Raw genomic sequence first — 14069 nt, forward strand, 5'->3', positions numbered from 1 at the left:
TGACAAGAGGTGCTGGGATGTGCTGGAGGATCCATTGATGCTGGCTACTGGGTGATTTATTGTTGCTGGTGAGGTCATTTGTTTCTGGGAGGGATCTACTATTGAAGAAAGATCTATTGTTTCTGGCTGCTGGAGGGTCTATTAATGCAAGCTGTTGGGTATTTGTTGCTTGGGGGATCTGTTGTTGGTTAGGGGGTTGTTGCTGGGGATGATCTATTGTTGATGGGTGGATCTGTTGTTGCTGAGGGGATCTATTGTTTCTGGAGAGGTGATATTCTCTGAAATATTACTTGAGCCATGCGCAACTCAGGAAAGACAGGGGGAGATTCACCAATGCCAGAAGTCTGCCAAGCAAAATAGGTGAGTTGGAAGCTTTGGTGCATGAACAGAAAAAAAAAAGACGGGGAGATTAGAGAACTCAATGCATGGCTGAAGACCTGGTGTAAGAGGAAAGGATTTGGGTTTCTAGAACCTTGGGCTGACTTTTCACTAGGGTGCAACCTATATGCTAGAGATGGTTTGCACCTAAATGGAAGGGGGTCTGCTGTGCTGGGGGAGAGTTTAATGGGAAGGGTATAGAAGTATTCAAACTAGGAATGAGGGGGAGGGAGAATTAGATTATAATGGGGTAGACAGATCAGACATGGGTCAGTACTTATTGGTGGGTGGAATGGAGAAAGACGGGAGAGGGCTCTAGCAGATAATAAGAAGGTTCCCATGTTGCAAACAATCCTTGGAAATGGTACTATTTGTATTAAAATAAAAAATATACATAAGTGTGTGTTCACCAATGCCAGAAGTCTGCCAAGACAAATTGGTGAGTTGGGAGCTTTGGTGCATGAAGAGAACTGTGATTTAATTGGTATTGCTGAATCTTGGCTTCATTCTTCACATGACTGGGCCATTAATATTAGTGGCTATGTTCTCTTTCAGAGAGACAGGGTAAATAGGAAAGGTGGTGGTGTCTGTCTCTATGTGAGAACTGATCTCAGAGCGAGTGTGAAAGAGGACCTAATTGATGGAGAGTGTGATGAGGCTAAAAAAAGGCCTGGATTCTTTCTTAGATACACAGAATATAACTGGATACTAACATTTATAGGTAACGTTGATCCAGGGAATATCTGATTGCCTCTCGGGGGATTAGGAAGGAATAAAAGTTTCCCTGCAGGAGCAAATTGGATCATGCTTTGCTGGTTGGAAACGATTTATTTGGAAACGATTTTGAAAACCATGTATCATTTTCCCTGCACTTAACAATTATATGCCACTTTGTGTTGGTCTATCACATAAAATCCCAATAAAATACATTTATGTTTTTGGTTGTAACATGAGAAAATTTTGAAAATTTCCAGGGGTATGAATACTTTTTCAAGGCCATGTATGTGTAAATAGTCAATGAGTTTGTTAGCTCTCACATGGATGCACTGAGCAGGCTAGATACTGAGCCATGGGGAGCAGAAATTAACTGTCAAAAGGCCAGCGTAACAAGATAATGGAAGTTTATAAAATGCAAAAGGATATAAAAAGGTATCCAAAGCCTTGAATATGCCAGTCAGTACTGGTCAATTACTTATTAAGAAATGGAAAGTTCTGGGATCTCTTGACATCAAGCCACAGTCAGGTAGACCAAGAAAGTGTGCAGCCACAACTGCCAGAAGAATTGTTTGGGATACAAAGAAAAGCCCACAGGTAATCTCAAGAGAAATTCAGGCTGTTCTGGAAAAAGACTGTTTTTTTTGTAAAGGTGCACAATACAACAATACTTGAACAAAATTAACCTGCATGGTTGAGTCGGAAGAAAGAAGCCTTTACTGCACCAAAGCCACAATGCTCAGAAAAAAACACTAGAAGATGAGTGGTTGATCTTACTATTCACATACCTGTCTTAAGGTGGGAATATACAATTAGAAAATCGACCGATCGGTCATCCGACGACCGAGAGGCGTTTGTTCGTTGGTTGAAATCGTGGCCCACATTAACCAATCTAAAAAAATTGTTTGTAGGGCAATACACAGTGTTGATGTCTTCCGAACAAGTGGAAGTGATGCAGTGTGCGTGTGACCTTTTAGCCATGCCCTTGCAGGCCAGAACGAGCGATATACACAATTACCAGCAATGAGTATAATATAGTTTGTTACATTATCTATATACATAAATAGTGATACATAAAATATAATAGGCAGAATTCTGGTTTCATTATCTCATTAGGCCAATCCACTTTTAACATTTGGATTTTCCGTTGTTTACAAAGATTCCTTGGACATAAACAACCGAGTCATCTTCTGTTTCCGCTCATGCGTGATAGCGCTTGATAGATTTTTCTCGTATGATCATCATACCACTGCATAGAAAATTGGTTGTTCGTATGCGAAACGATAACATTTTTCACTTTTGTTCAACCGGACTTTTTCGTTTAAAATATCGTTATCGGCTAAAACATCCTGCTCATCAACGAAAAGAAAATCGTTCAATCAGTGGTTCCACAAACTTTTTTGTATGATTTTCTTATCGTGTGTATGGGGCATAAGACTGTGAAAAGAAGCATGAATATTCCCTTTCTCCCAGGATAGCACTTTGCATGCATAGAAAGATGTGTCATGCGACTGATTATCTTTTTTAATATACAAGCTCTTAAATTATAGAAGCAAAATAGATTGCTACTAAAAAAAGAGGTATATAAAATGATGAAGACATGTATATGGCATTGTCATAATAATACATTGATATGTGGTTTTACTTTTACTATCACAATATAACATGAAATATAAATGCCTGAATAGTGAGTGTTTATAGAGATCAAAGTCAGGCAGTGACAAGATACTGTTTCCAAGAATAACCAAAGAGGAAGTATTTCATGGGACATTTGGCATCATTTTATTTTAGGTAGAAAATAAAAATAGGGAGTACTGCAATAAAAAGTAAAAATAAAAATAAAGCTAAGCGAGCACTTTCTTTTTTTTTTTTTTTTTATAAATATTTATTGATTTTTCAAATCATATACAAAACATTTCGACATTTCTATTAAAATCGTTATCCAAAACATTGTTTTCTCCTCATAATTTATTTATATATAACTTCCATTTCTTACCATCCGCCCCACCCGAGAACCCCCCCTCTATCCCCCCAATCCCTCCCTCCTCCCCCCCTCCCCCCCACTCCACATTTTCTCTCCTCAGATTAAATCTATATTATTCTGTTGTTCCTAAACCCGTTTCTAAACCTCTTCCAGGAATATTATCCCATCATATATTTCACCTTTTCTCTGTGTTCTTCCCAACCTTTCCATTTTTTATTATACAACTCTAACTTATCCTCATGCGTGTAGAGCAATCTTTCTGTTTCTAAAATCTGGTTTACTCTACCCATCCAATCCTCCTCAGTTGGCACCTCTCTTTTCTTCCAGAACATGGCTATCAGACTCTTTGCTGCGGTCAAATAATACCATATCCCCGAACTCTTATATGCCTTCACTGAGAGTTCTGAGATATGGAGGAGACATAATTCTGGATCTAATCCTATTTTAATTTTAGTGATTTTCCCTATCAAAAAAAACTATCCTCCGCCAAAACACCTGTATTTCTGGACACTCCCACCACATATGATACCACGTGCCCACCTCTCCACAACCTCTCCAACACATCCGTGACATTTCCATGTTCATCTTTTGCTCCACATTAGGGGTAATGTGCCATCTATTCAAACACTTATAATTTATTTCTACTTCCCGCATACAAATATTTTCGTGAATTAATGTGATCATTTTCCTCTTTTCCTCCTCCTCTATCTTTCTTCCCATGTCTCTTTCCCATTTCTCTATGTGAATTAATTTTGTGTCTGTGTCAAGATCCATTAATATCTTATGTATTTTTGCCATTCCATGTCTACCATTTCCCCGTGACTCAAATATTCTCTCAAATGGATTCCAGTCTTTTCTAGTTCTTATGGGCTTTGGAAGACTCTCGAAAAAATACTTCAGTTGGTAATATCTTAGTCTATCCATCTTATTAAAGACTTCTCCCTTTCTTTCCTCCAGATCTTTATCACTTTCTTTTTAACACTATATGGTTGATTTACTAAAACGGGAGAGTGCAAAATTTGGTGCAGCTGTGCATGGTAGCCAATAAGCTTCTAACTTCAGCTTCTTCATTTAAGCTTTGACAAGAAGCCCTCATGCACACGGGACGTTTTGATAACGATGGTAATGTTAGCTGTGTAAAGTCACGTTAAAAACGCAAGTTTTTCAGCTTTTTTTTAGCATTTTTGCATTGGCATTTTGCCACGTTTAGCTGCGTTTTTAAGTGTTCGCGTTTTTTTTGCATTTCTTAGCATTTTTTTCTCCCAAAATTTTTTTTATTTTTGTTAAAAAAAAGTCCAAAAACGCCATTTTGCAGTGTTTTACATAGTTTTACCATGATCCAGGGAGAGGGGGACATGTGAGGAATAAATGAAGGAGAATTTGGCTCAGTCAGGGACGGTAAAGGAAGATTTTAGTTTACTTTATGAAGCTTGTGCATCACATAGTAAGTGGATTTGGGACTTGTTTAGACTGTCATACAAGAGACTGTAGGAGACTAAAGCCGGCCATACACAGGTCGAATTCCAAAAGTATTTTCTTTCAAAAATCTTTACTAAGAATTTTTGTTTGAATTTCGCACCATTAGTGGGCCATTTTTTGAGCAACCATCGAATTTGAGTGATTGGCATGTTGGAAATTTTTTGAAAAAAAAATTTCTAATCAATGATAGAAGAATTGTGTGAGAAATGCAATTGGAAAATAAATGAGCATGAGCTGTGACCTGGAAGGAAAAGAAAATTCTTGGCCACGAAAATTATTTTTCATATTATTATTATTATACAGTATTTATAAAGCGCCAATAGTTCGCTCAGCGCTGTACATTACAATGGGGGACAGAACAATAACAATACAATACAATGCAAAACATGAGGGGATTGAGGGCCCTGCTCTTTCGAGCTTACAATCTAGGAGGGAGGGGATGGTGGCACAGGTGGAGAAAGCTGTGGGGGATGGAGTGGTAGGAAGAGTGGAGGAGGTCGGCAAATTAGCAGGGGGTGGGGTAGGCTTTCCTGAAGAGGTGGGTTTTCAGGGTGCGCCTAAAGGAGAGGAGAGTAGGTGATAATCTGATGGGTTGGGGCAGGGAGTTTCAGAGGATGGGTGACACCCTGGAGAAGTCCTGGAGGCGGGCATGGGAGGAGGAGACCAGGGAACTAAAGAGAAGGAGGTCTTGTGAGGAGCGGAGTGTGCGTGTTGGGTGGTACTTGGATATTAGGTCAGTGGTGTAGTTTGGGGCAGTATGGTGGACAGCTTTGTACGTCAGTGTTAGGATTTTGAATTGGATACGTTGCGCAATCGGAAGCCAGTGGAGGGATTGGCAGAGGGGGGTGGCGGAAACGGAGCGGTTGGAAAGGTGAATGAGTCTGGCAGCCGTATTCATCAACATGAGGTGAATTTTAAGGCTTGGTTGGTGGATTTTTTAAATCAATGGTGGCACCATTGGATTACAAAAACGCACAACATTTCTGATTTTCTAAAGAAAATTAGTTCGGAATTCGACCCATGTATGGCCTGTTTTTTTTTCCCAGCCAAAAAACATTGATTACAGTCTATGTGCGCATGGGCACATAGGTTAACATGCTGGGGGGTTTACTAGCTGTAGAAAAAAAACATTAAAAGCCAAAAACAGCAGCTGTAAAAACGTCCAGTGTGCATGAGGTCGAAAACCTGAAAGCTGATTGGTTTCTATGCAGAGCTGCACTAGATTTTGCACCCTTCAGTTTTAGTAAATCAACCCTTTTATCTCTACCAGTCTGTTGGTGTCTTGCTGTAAACAGAACTCTAATGGCTCGTTCACACCAGCCCCTATGCTAAACTGCATAAATGCTGGTGCGTTTTGTGTAGGGAAAGTGTGATGCATTATTGATATGCTGTTTACTCTGTTTCCTTCTTTTTAACCTAAAGTGGATGTAATCCCTCACCTTGTAAAACAACCTATTCAGTTTAAAATAGAAGTGAAAGGCAAAACATTTGTGTACAGATATAAAACACATAAATACCTTGTTTTCTGTTTTTACGTAAGTGATCACCCTGTTCTTAGCTGCAGAAGAGCTGGGGGAGGAGAAACAGCAACACACTGATCTTCCCGGTGAATGGCTGTGCAGTTGGCAAGTATGATTATGGGAGGAGAGCACACTGAGTTCCCAGAACAGCTAGAGAACTGACCACACTGTACTCTCATGCCTAATGTTGTCAGTTTTTAATAGGAATGCAGAGGGGCTGGTGGGAAAACCAGGGATTTCACATAAATGAAGCCATACAAAGAGAACAGGATACTTTTTCATACAAGTACATGGTACAGCAGGTACATATCAGGAATATAAAATGTTGGGTTTACATGTTCTTTAAGTGTCACAAAATTACACTTTATTCAACTATATGCACTGCAGCGCTTTAGGATTTGCTGCAGTGCATTGACATCTGCTTACTCTGTTCCACCTTCATGGGGAAAAAAGAATATATAGCATATATAATTGCTACCCAAGTGATATTGTATTTGAACATGATTAAAAATAGGCTTTCCTTTTCAATTGGCAACACTATGATTTTCTGTAGAAGGCAATTTATTATAGCATTCTGTACACATATGGTGTATAAAACACCCTCCAGAAATGTAATTTACTGTTTTTGTGATTAGTTTACTGATTTCCCAGAAGTCTGCGCTAAAATACAAGTTAGATTTTTAGCATCCCCTATAAAGATAATGTCATTTTTGGGGGGATACTTGCAAAGGAAAATGTAAAGGGATGCAGACACTGCCACTTTCCTCATTAGAACCCTTTAAGTGCAGCAGCTGATGTATATTTTAAAATCACTCTCATTTACATTCACTTTGCACATGGACTCAAACAACTTTTTCTTCAGAATAACAAAAGGTAGGAATCTGCTACAAAATGTATTAAAAATCCTTGCAATGTTAGGTCACCCAGAGGAGGATGTTTTTTTCTCAACAAAGTGGACTTTACACTTTGTAAACTCAAATAATAACTTCAGTCCAGTAGCTTCCTTCGATGGATAGGCTTTGTATGTCCTTTATACAGTATAAACATATTTATTTATTTCAGGTACTTACATGGCGTTGTCAGTTTACACAGTGCTTTACATATATATTGTACATCCACATCAGTCCCTAACCCTCAAGGGGTGTACAATCTAAGGGCCTTAACTCACATTTATACATACACATACTAGGGCCAATTTAGACAGGAGCCAATTCACCTACCAGCATGTCTTTGGAGTGTGGGAGGAAACCCAAGTAACTTGAGGAAACCCACGCAGGCACAGGGAGAACATGCAAACTCCAAGCAGGTGGTGCTGTGGTTGGGATTTGAACCAACAACCCTAGTACTAGTCAAGTGGAAGTTCCAACTATTTAGCCTCTGTGTTCCAATGAAATGGAGTGAATTGCATTGAAAATATCAAAATACCTGTTATCCTGTCACAGTGTTAATTATATTAAATAAGTGCATTATACTGGGTATGCATGTACTAAATTTAGTTTGTATTTTTTCTACTGAAAATATAGTTTTTTTAAACAGCTGCACAACATCATGTAACATTAAAATAAGTTTGAAACTACCAAAATTATTCAACATGCTTAGTTCTTTCAGAAAATACAGTGCCTTGAAAAAGTATTCATATCCCTTGAAATTTTCTACATTTTGTCATATTACAACCTAAAACGTAAATGTGTTTTTTTTTGGAATTTATGTGATAGACCAACACAAAGTGGTACATAATTGTGAAGTGGAAGGAAAATGATAAATGGTTTTCAAAATTTTTTTACAAATAAATCTGTGAAAAGTGTGGCGTGCATTGGAAAATGTCTGAGAACCAAGCCTTTCTTGACCAATTTTGGGCCACCAGGAGCACTCTAGCACTTTCTTCCCTGATCCTGCAAAGCAAATGAAGCGGGGGGAAAGATAAATGGTTTTCAAAATTTTTTACAAATAAATATCTGAACAGTAGGCTGTTCAGCTCTCTTGAGTCAATACTTTGTAGGACCCCCTTTCGCTGCAATTACAGCTGCAAGTCTTTTTGGGGATGTCTCTACCAGCTTTGCACATCTAGAGAGTGACATTTTTGCCCATTCTTCTTTGCAAAATAGCTCATGCTCCGTCGGTTTGGATGGACAGTGTCTGTGAACAGCAATTTTCAAGTCTTGTCACAGATTCTCAATGATGGGACACTATTCCTCACACACTGACACTAATGATGGGGCACCATCATTGGTGTCAATGGGAGGAATAGTGCCCCATCATTGGTGTCATTGGGAGGAATAGTGCCCCATCATTGGTGTCAGAGTGAGGAAGCGTGCCCCATCATTGGTGTCAGTGGGAGGAATAGTGCCCCATCATTGGTGTCAGTGGGAGGAATAGTGCCCCATCATTGGTGTCATTGGGAGGAATAGTGCCCCATCATTGGTGTCATTGGGAGGAATAGTGCCCCATCATTGGTGTCAGAGTGAGGAAGCGTGCCCCATCATTGGAATACCATACCATATTGAAATCAAATCTGATGTTTTTTAATTTTTGGTGTGCGTTGGAAGAGGGGTAGTCTTATATGGCGAGTATAGCCCAAACCCTATATTTTAACAGGAAAAGTAGGGGGTCGTCTTATACGCCGGCAAATACGGTATATTGTTAGCTGTGACTAGTCAAGGCAGTCACATGATACAGACAGGGCCAATCACAGCCCATCTGTATCATGTGATCAGCTTTGCCCAATCACAGCTAATCACAACAAAAGACTGAATGAATCAGTAACAATGATTGCAAATATCAATCAAATACATTTGTATTAGCAATCATAAATCCTGATCACTTGCTCAGAGTGGTTCAGTGTTACTATGATAACATTGTATTGCTCTGGTCACAGTGTGCTGAAAAATAAAATAGTAAAAAAAAAGAAAAATTTAATAAAAAAAATAAAATAAACATTTGAAAAAAAATACAAATTCAATTATTATTATTTTCGCCAAAGAAATGTAGCAGAATACATGTTGACCTAAATTTATGAAAAAATTTTAGTTATTTGCAAAAGTTTATAACAGAAACAAAAAGTGCGTTTTTTTTTCAAAAGTTTCAGGTGTTTTTTGTTTTATTTAGCAAAAAATAAAAAACTCAGTTTATTAAATACCACCAAAAAAAAGCTCTATTTGTGTGAATAAAATGATACAAATATCATATGGGTACAGTGTTGCATGACCGCACAGTTTTCATTCAGAGTGCGACAGCGCTGAAAGTTGAAAATTGGCTTGGGCAGGAAGGGGGTATAAGTGCCCGGTATTGAAGTGATTAAGCTTTTACAAAAAAAAAACCTGGAAGCTGATTGATTTTAATGCAGCTCTGCACCAGATTTAGCATTCTCCAGTTTTAGGGGCTTGTTCACACTTGACTAATTTCTAACTCTTGCCAAATGCCCATATAGCATTTGACAGGCATTAGACAGGCGTTTGGGAAGCGTTTTTAACACTAATGAAACGCTCCCCAAAACGCCCTATGCGTATTTTTGGGGCATTTGATAGGCGTTTTCCAAGCATTAAAACCACACCACAAACGCCTATAATGAAGTTTAATGGCATTCACGCTCCACAAACACCTAGCAAACACCCCGCAAACGCCTGCCAGGTGTTTGAGAAGCGACACCTTAGACTTGAATGGGAGGCTTCAACTCCTCTTAACTTGACACGAGGCTCCAATTTTGCCGCAATGTGACGCTAACGCTTCTGTGTGAACAGCACTGTGTGCTGCCATGTGTAGAATTTTCATAGGTGTTTGAGGATCATTAAAAATGCTTCCCAAATGCCAGTCTAACGCCTGCTAACAAAGCTAGTTTGAACTTAGCCTAAGTAAATCAACCCCCAAGTATCTTCAAACCCAAAATGCACAGCATGTATGAAAAATGGATCCAGCAGAGACAGGGGTAAATGGTGGTGGAGGATCTGGACTCCTAGAGGAGATTGGTTCCATGTTGGGCCAAAGTTGAGTTAGGGGTGTTCAACCTGTGGTCCCCAGAGCCCTCTGATGTGGCCCTCGATCTCAAACCAGGGAAGTGCATGCCTGGAATAGGCAACCCTTTGATCGCAATCTGTGCTTGCCGATGCGCTATCCAAGACCATCAGAGTTCATCAAACTTGTGCCGGCAGAGGAGGAAGCAAGTGGCTGCAGAGAGAACAGGAACCACATAAGCTGATGGTGCCTCTGTAGCACCAGCTCCTGTCTGAGGTGGAGTGACACTAGGTACACCTCACCTGAGACCTTTCTGGGAGCCTGTAGATGGAGAGTGATGCCACCAGAAGCTGGAAGAGGAAAAGAAGGTCAGTGTATTGAACGACACAATGGGCATAGTAGCCTGCAAAAGGGTTAATTAGGCTGCTTGTACACTGATCTGCACACAGTGCACCTGCGGCTTTCCTGTGGGTTGGCTGCACTGAGCCATAGACTTCCAGTATATCCTGTGGGTTTGGTATACTTTCTGAAAGCGCACCAAAACTCCTGAATACAGGGTGCTGGTAAATCACAGCGTATCAGTGTGAAAGCTGCCTTATAGGGGACCCAGGTCAGTAAGAGCCTGTTTACATTTGTGGTTTGGGGGTGGTAAAACCCTATGATGAGATGTGTTTTTACCTTCTATCTTTTCCCCTTGAAACCACTGGTGTAGCATCAGGAGTCGCAGTGGCAACCCCGCCCCATCCTCCAGGGAGTCAATGTGGCCTCCCTGTCACTTTCTGTTTTATACTTGGCCAACATATTCAGAAACGGATCCTCTTCATTTTCCTCCTGCAACCTCTGAAGCCAATTTCTCCATGCTAGTGTCAATGTGAAAGAGATTATTAAGGATCACAATTGTTTTTTAAATAACAAACAAGTCATGCTATCCTGCTCTGTGCAAGGATTTTGCACAGATCAGCTCCGATCCTTCTCTTCTTGGGTCTCTTCTGGTGCTCCTGGCACCTCCCTCCCATTAAGTGCCAAGCTTATTCTCCTGGCTTCTCCCCCCAAGTGCCAAGCCACTTGCTATGGGGCCACTCGTGCATGTTCACTCCTGAATCGGCCCTGTGTGTCCCTTGACACACAGGGCGTAGCTTGGCTTGACCCCCCCCACTCCCTCCTCACTGGCTGTGATTGACAGCAGAAAAAGACAATGGTTCCCACTGCTGACTCTGAACCAATGAGGAGGGAGAGAGGGGAGAGCCTCTGCTCTTGTACACAGTGGTGGATCGGGATCAGGCTCAGATAGATATAAGGGTGGCTGGGAGGGGGGAGCATTAGGATAAATGCAGTAGGGTAAAAAACATCTGCCTTTAGAACTACTTTAAAGTACTATTGCATACAGGTTCTTACATACAGTATATCAATCACGTTATATTTAAGAAGAACAAGGTTTAAATTCCTTCACTGCACAAAAAAATAGTAATTGATCTTTGGATGTGCTCATCTGAGTTAGAGAAAAGCAAAGATTGCTAGAATTTTGTTCAATAAATCTTAATGGGAGTAGTTGACACTTTGTGGTTGGGTTACTAAAACTGGAGAGAGCAAAATCTAGTGCAGCTGTGCATGGTAGCCAATCAGCTTGTTCTGTTAGACTTTGATAAAAAACCTGGAAACGGATTGTTTTCTTTTATGCAGAGCTGCACCAGATTTTGCACTCTCCAGTTTTAGTAAATCATCCCTTTTACGTAGGATCTGAAACTTAGGTAATTGCTTTAAATTTTTTTTTTTAATTTTTTTTGTAGAGTTAAAAAGAAGACATTTGGGGGATTTGAAAACAAAATAAGGAGTACCTATACCTCCTTGTAGCTTTTTCTTAAAAAAAAACCCAAATAAACAACTTATACATGATGCTAAACATAACTGTAGCCACCCTGCCCTAAGCAGAAAGTTAGTTCTGTATAGTTGTAGTCAGCCAATGCTAATTTGTTTGTGGTTTGCACGATTTCCCCTAAATTCAGCCTGGCTCTCAGTTCTTCACCTCTGGTATTAGTGAGAGATCTTTCACTTGCAAATTCTACTGGGCTTTTGAATGAGAAACCCCAGCCTTGCCTGTAAGCTAAGTGTGCAACCAGTGTCAATTCACAAGTTAGCACAAGCCATGTGCCATTGCTACTTTCCATTTTGAGCTTGGAACTCCTTGTGAGCCAGTCCAAATACTTACCCTTCGACTGGCAGTCACCTCTGTCTGCTTCTGGCACTCTCTCCTCTCAGTGGTGGTTTGTGTCTCATGCTGCCCCAGCTGGGTGGAACTGTTTCCTGCACTTTTTGCTTAGCTCTGCCTCTCTCTGTTAATAAAAGGGGGGAGGGATCTGCCCATATGGACAGTCTGCTGCATGGGAAAGAAGACACAGACAAACTGCAGCATGTAATCTCCAGCTGCTCACAGAGAAGAGAGAATTTGGCAAACCAGATAACTCCGGACACGGACATCTGAGGAAAACAACTAATTTATTAAAAACTGCACTGTTTTGACTCAACAGATGGCTCGTGCTCTCATCTGCTAAGTGAGTTATAGAAAACTTCTTACAAACGTATATATTACGTCACAAGGCATACATTCCTTTCCTACTTTCTATACACTCAAAAGGCTTCCTAAACTCTGCAGAATAACCTTGGACAGCAGCTGCAGATAAGAAATACCAGCTACAAACCGATACACAGGAAATAAGGGAGGGGAAAGATGAGCCAAAACCTTGCTTCTACAAACACAGGCTGCTAGAAGTGTTAGAGTTTAAAGGGGAACTCTACAACATCTGGGTGCTACTACAGTTCCTCCTTGGAGAGCAAGCCTGCCTGCTGTCACATCCACCATTTAAGGGGACTGCTGGGACCTGCAGTCTGCACAGAAGACACTAGCTTCCTGGAGAACTGTCACATCATTGACTTCTACTACTAATGACTTTCCTTTTCATAGACTCAGCCAGGAATGGACTTTTACCTGTGTAGGTACGCTGGGGAAGCCACATGCCTGAGTTAGAGATTAGGGACATTATAGGAAGACTGTAACTGTTGTTATCTGGAATGACCTATTTTTCCAGTAAAGCTTTTGAAACGTTGTCCTTTGTCTGACGTTACTAAAGAGGTGGAATGCAAGTAACCGGAACATTCGGCACATAGGCTACAGCATGGGTCAGTAAAGCACACTGGGGTATGAAGACAGCAGTGGTTACCAAGGGTAACAGAGGTCTAGCAAGCAACCTGTCGTGAAGCATGTACCTGTGATAGGTGGGATGTCCTCTAGTAATGAGGGAGTTGTTGCACTCTCTCTGAATGGCCCATCTCCTATAGCAACGAGAGCAGATCAGCACCACAGAGGTCCCCGGCCTGTGCACAGGTACAGAAGAGAAAGGGTTAATGCAGAACATGTATGGAGTCTATGCTGGATGCTTGGCGGGACTCCATTCTATTACTAGGTCCTGGAGATACACTAGACAGGTGGAGTGGGGATAGGCTCAGCGTGTCCCTAATAAATTCAGCTGTGACAGTGAAGGTATACATTGACACGGGGATGAGAGAGTTAACTGGAGGCCACCTTATTGTTCAAGTGTACACAGTGTATGGACATCTCTAAAGTTAGAGGTCCACCTAAAGGATGAGTTATCCCTGAAAGCAACTCACTGCCATGTCAGGTAACCCAAGTGTAAGATGAGTGACTGTTCAAGGTGCCTAGCGTAGCCCAAAAGAACCCACCCCAGGGTAGGCTTCTCATGTGACCCACACTTGGCACACAAATAGGAGGGGGACATTGAGAGAGTGTCACCTGCCTGCCCTACATTTATACCCTCCCCTTTCTTACCTTGGGTCCACTAGTGACATTCTGCAGCCAGAATATGCTGTGGATTTGTGGAATAAATTCTGAGGGCAACTGGTACTGTCACTCCTACGTGCCTTAAGAGAAGGGGGCCGCTAAAGGTGAAATTATACTCTCCTGCTATATCTACTCTGATTAGAGGGTCTGCATGCAGAAACTACAGTCCTTTTGATTCTTCTTCCATTGTATT

This window comes from Staurois parvus, unplaced genomic scaffold (genome assembly GCF_062004578.1).
Source record: "Staurois parvus isolate SC_StPar_1 unplaced genomic scaffold, SC_StPar_1.0 ptg000813l, whole genome shotgun sequence".
In the NCBI taxonomy this organism is placed as follows: Eukaryota; Metazoa; Chordata; class Amphibia; order Anura; family Ranidae; genus Staurois; species Staurois parvus.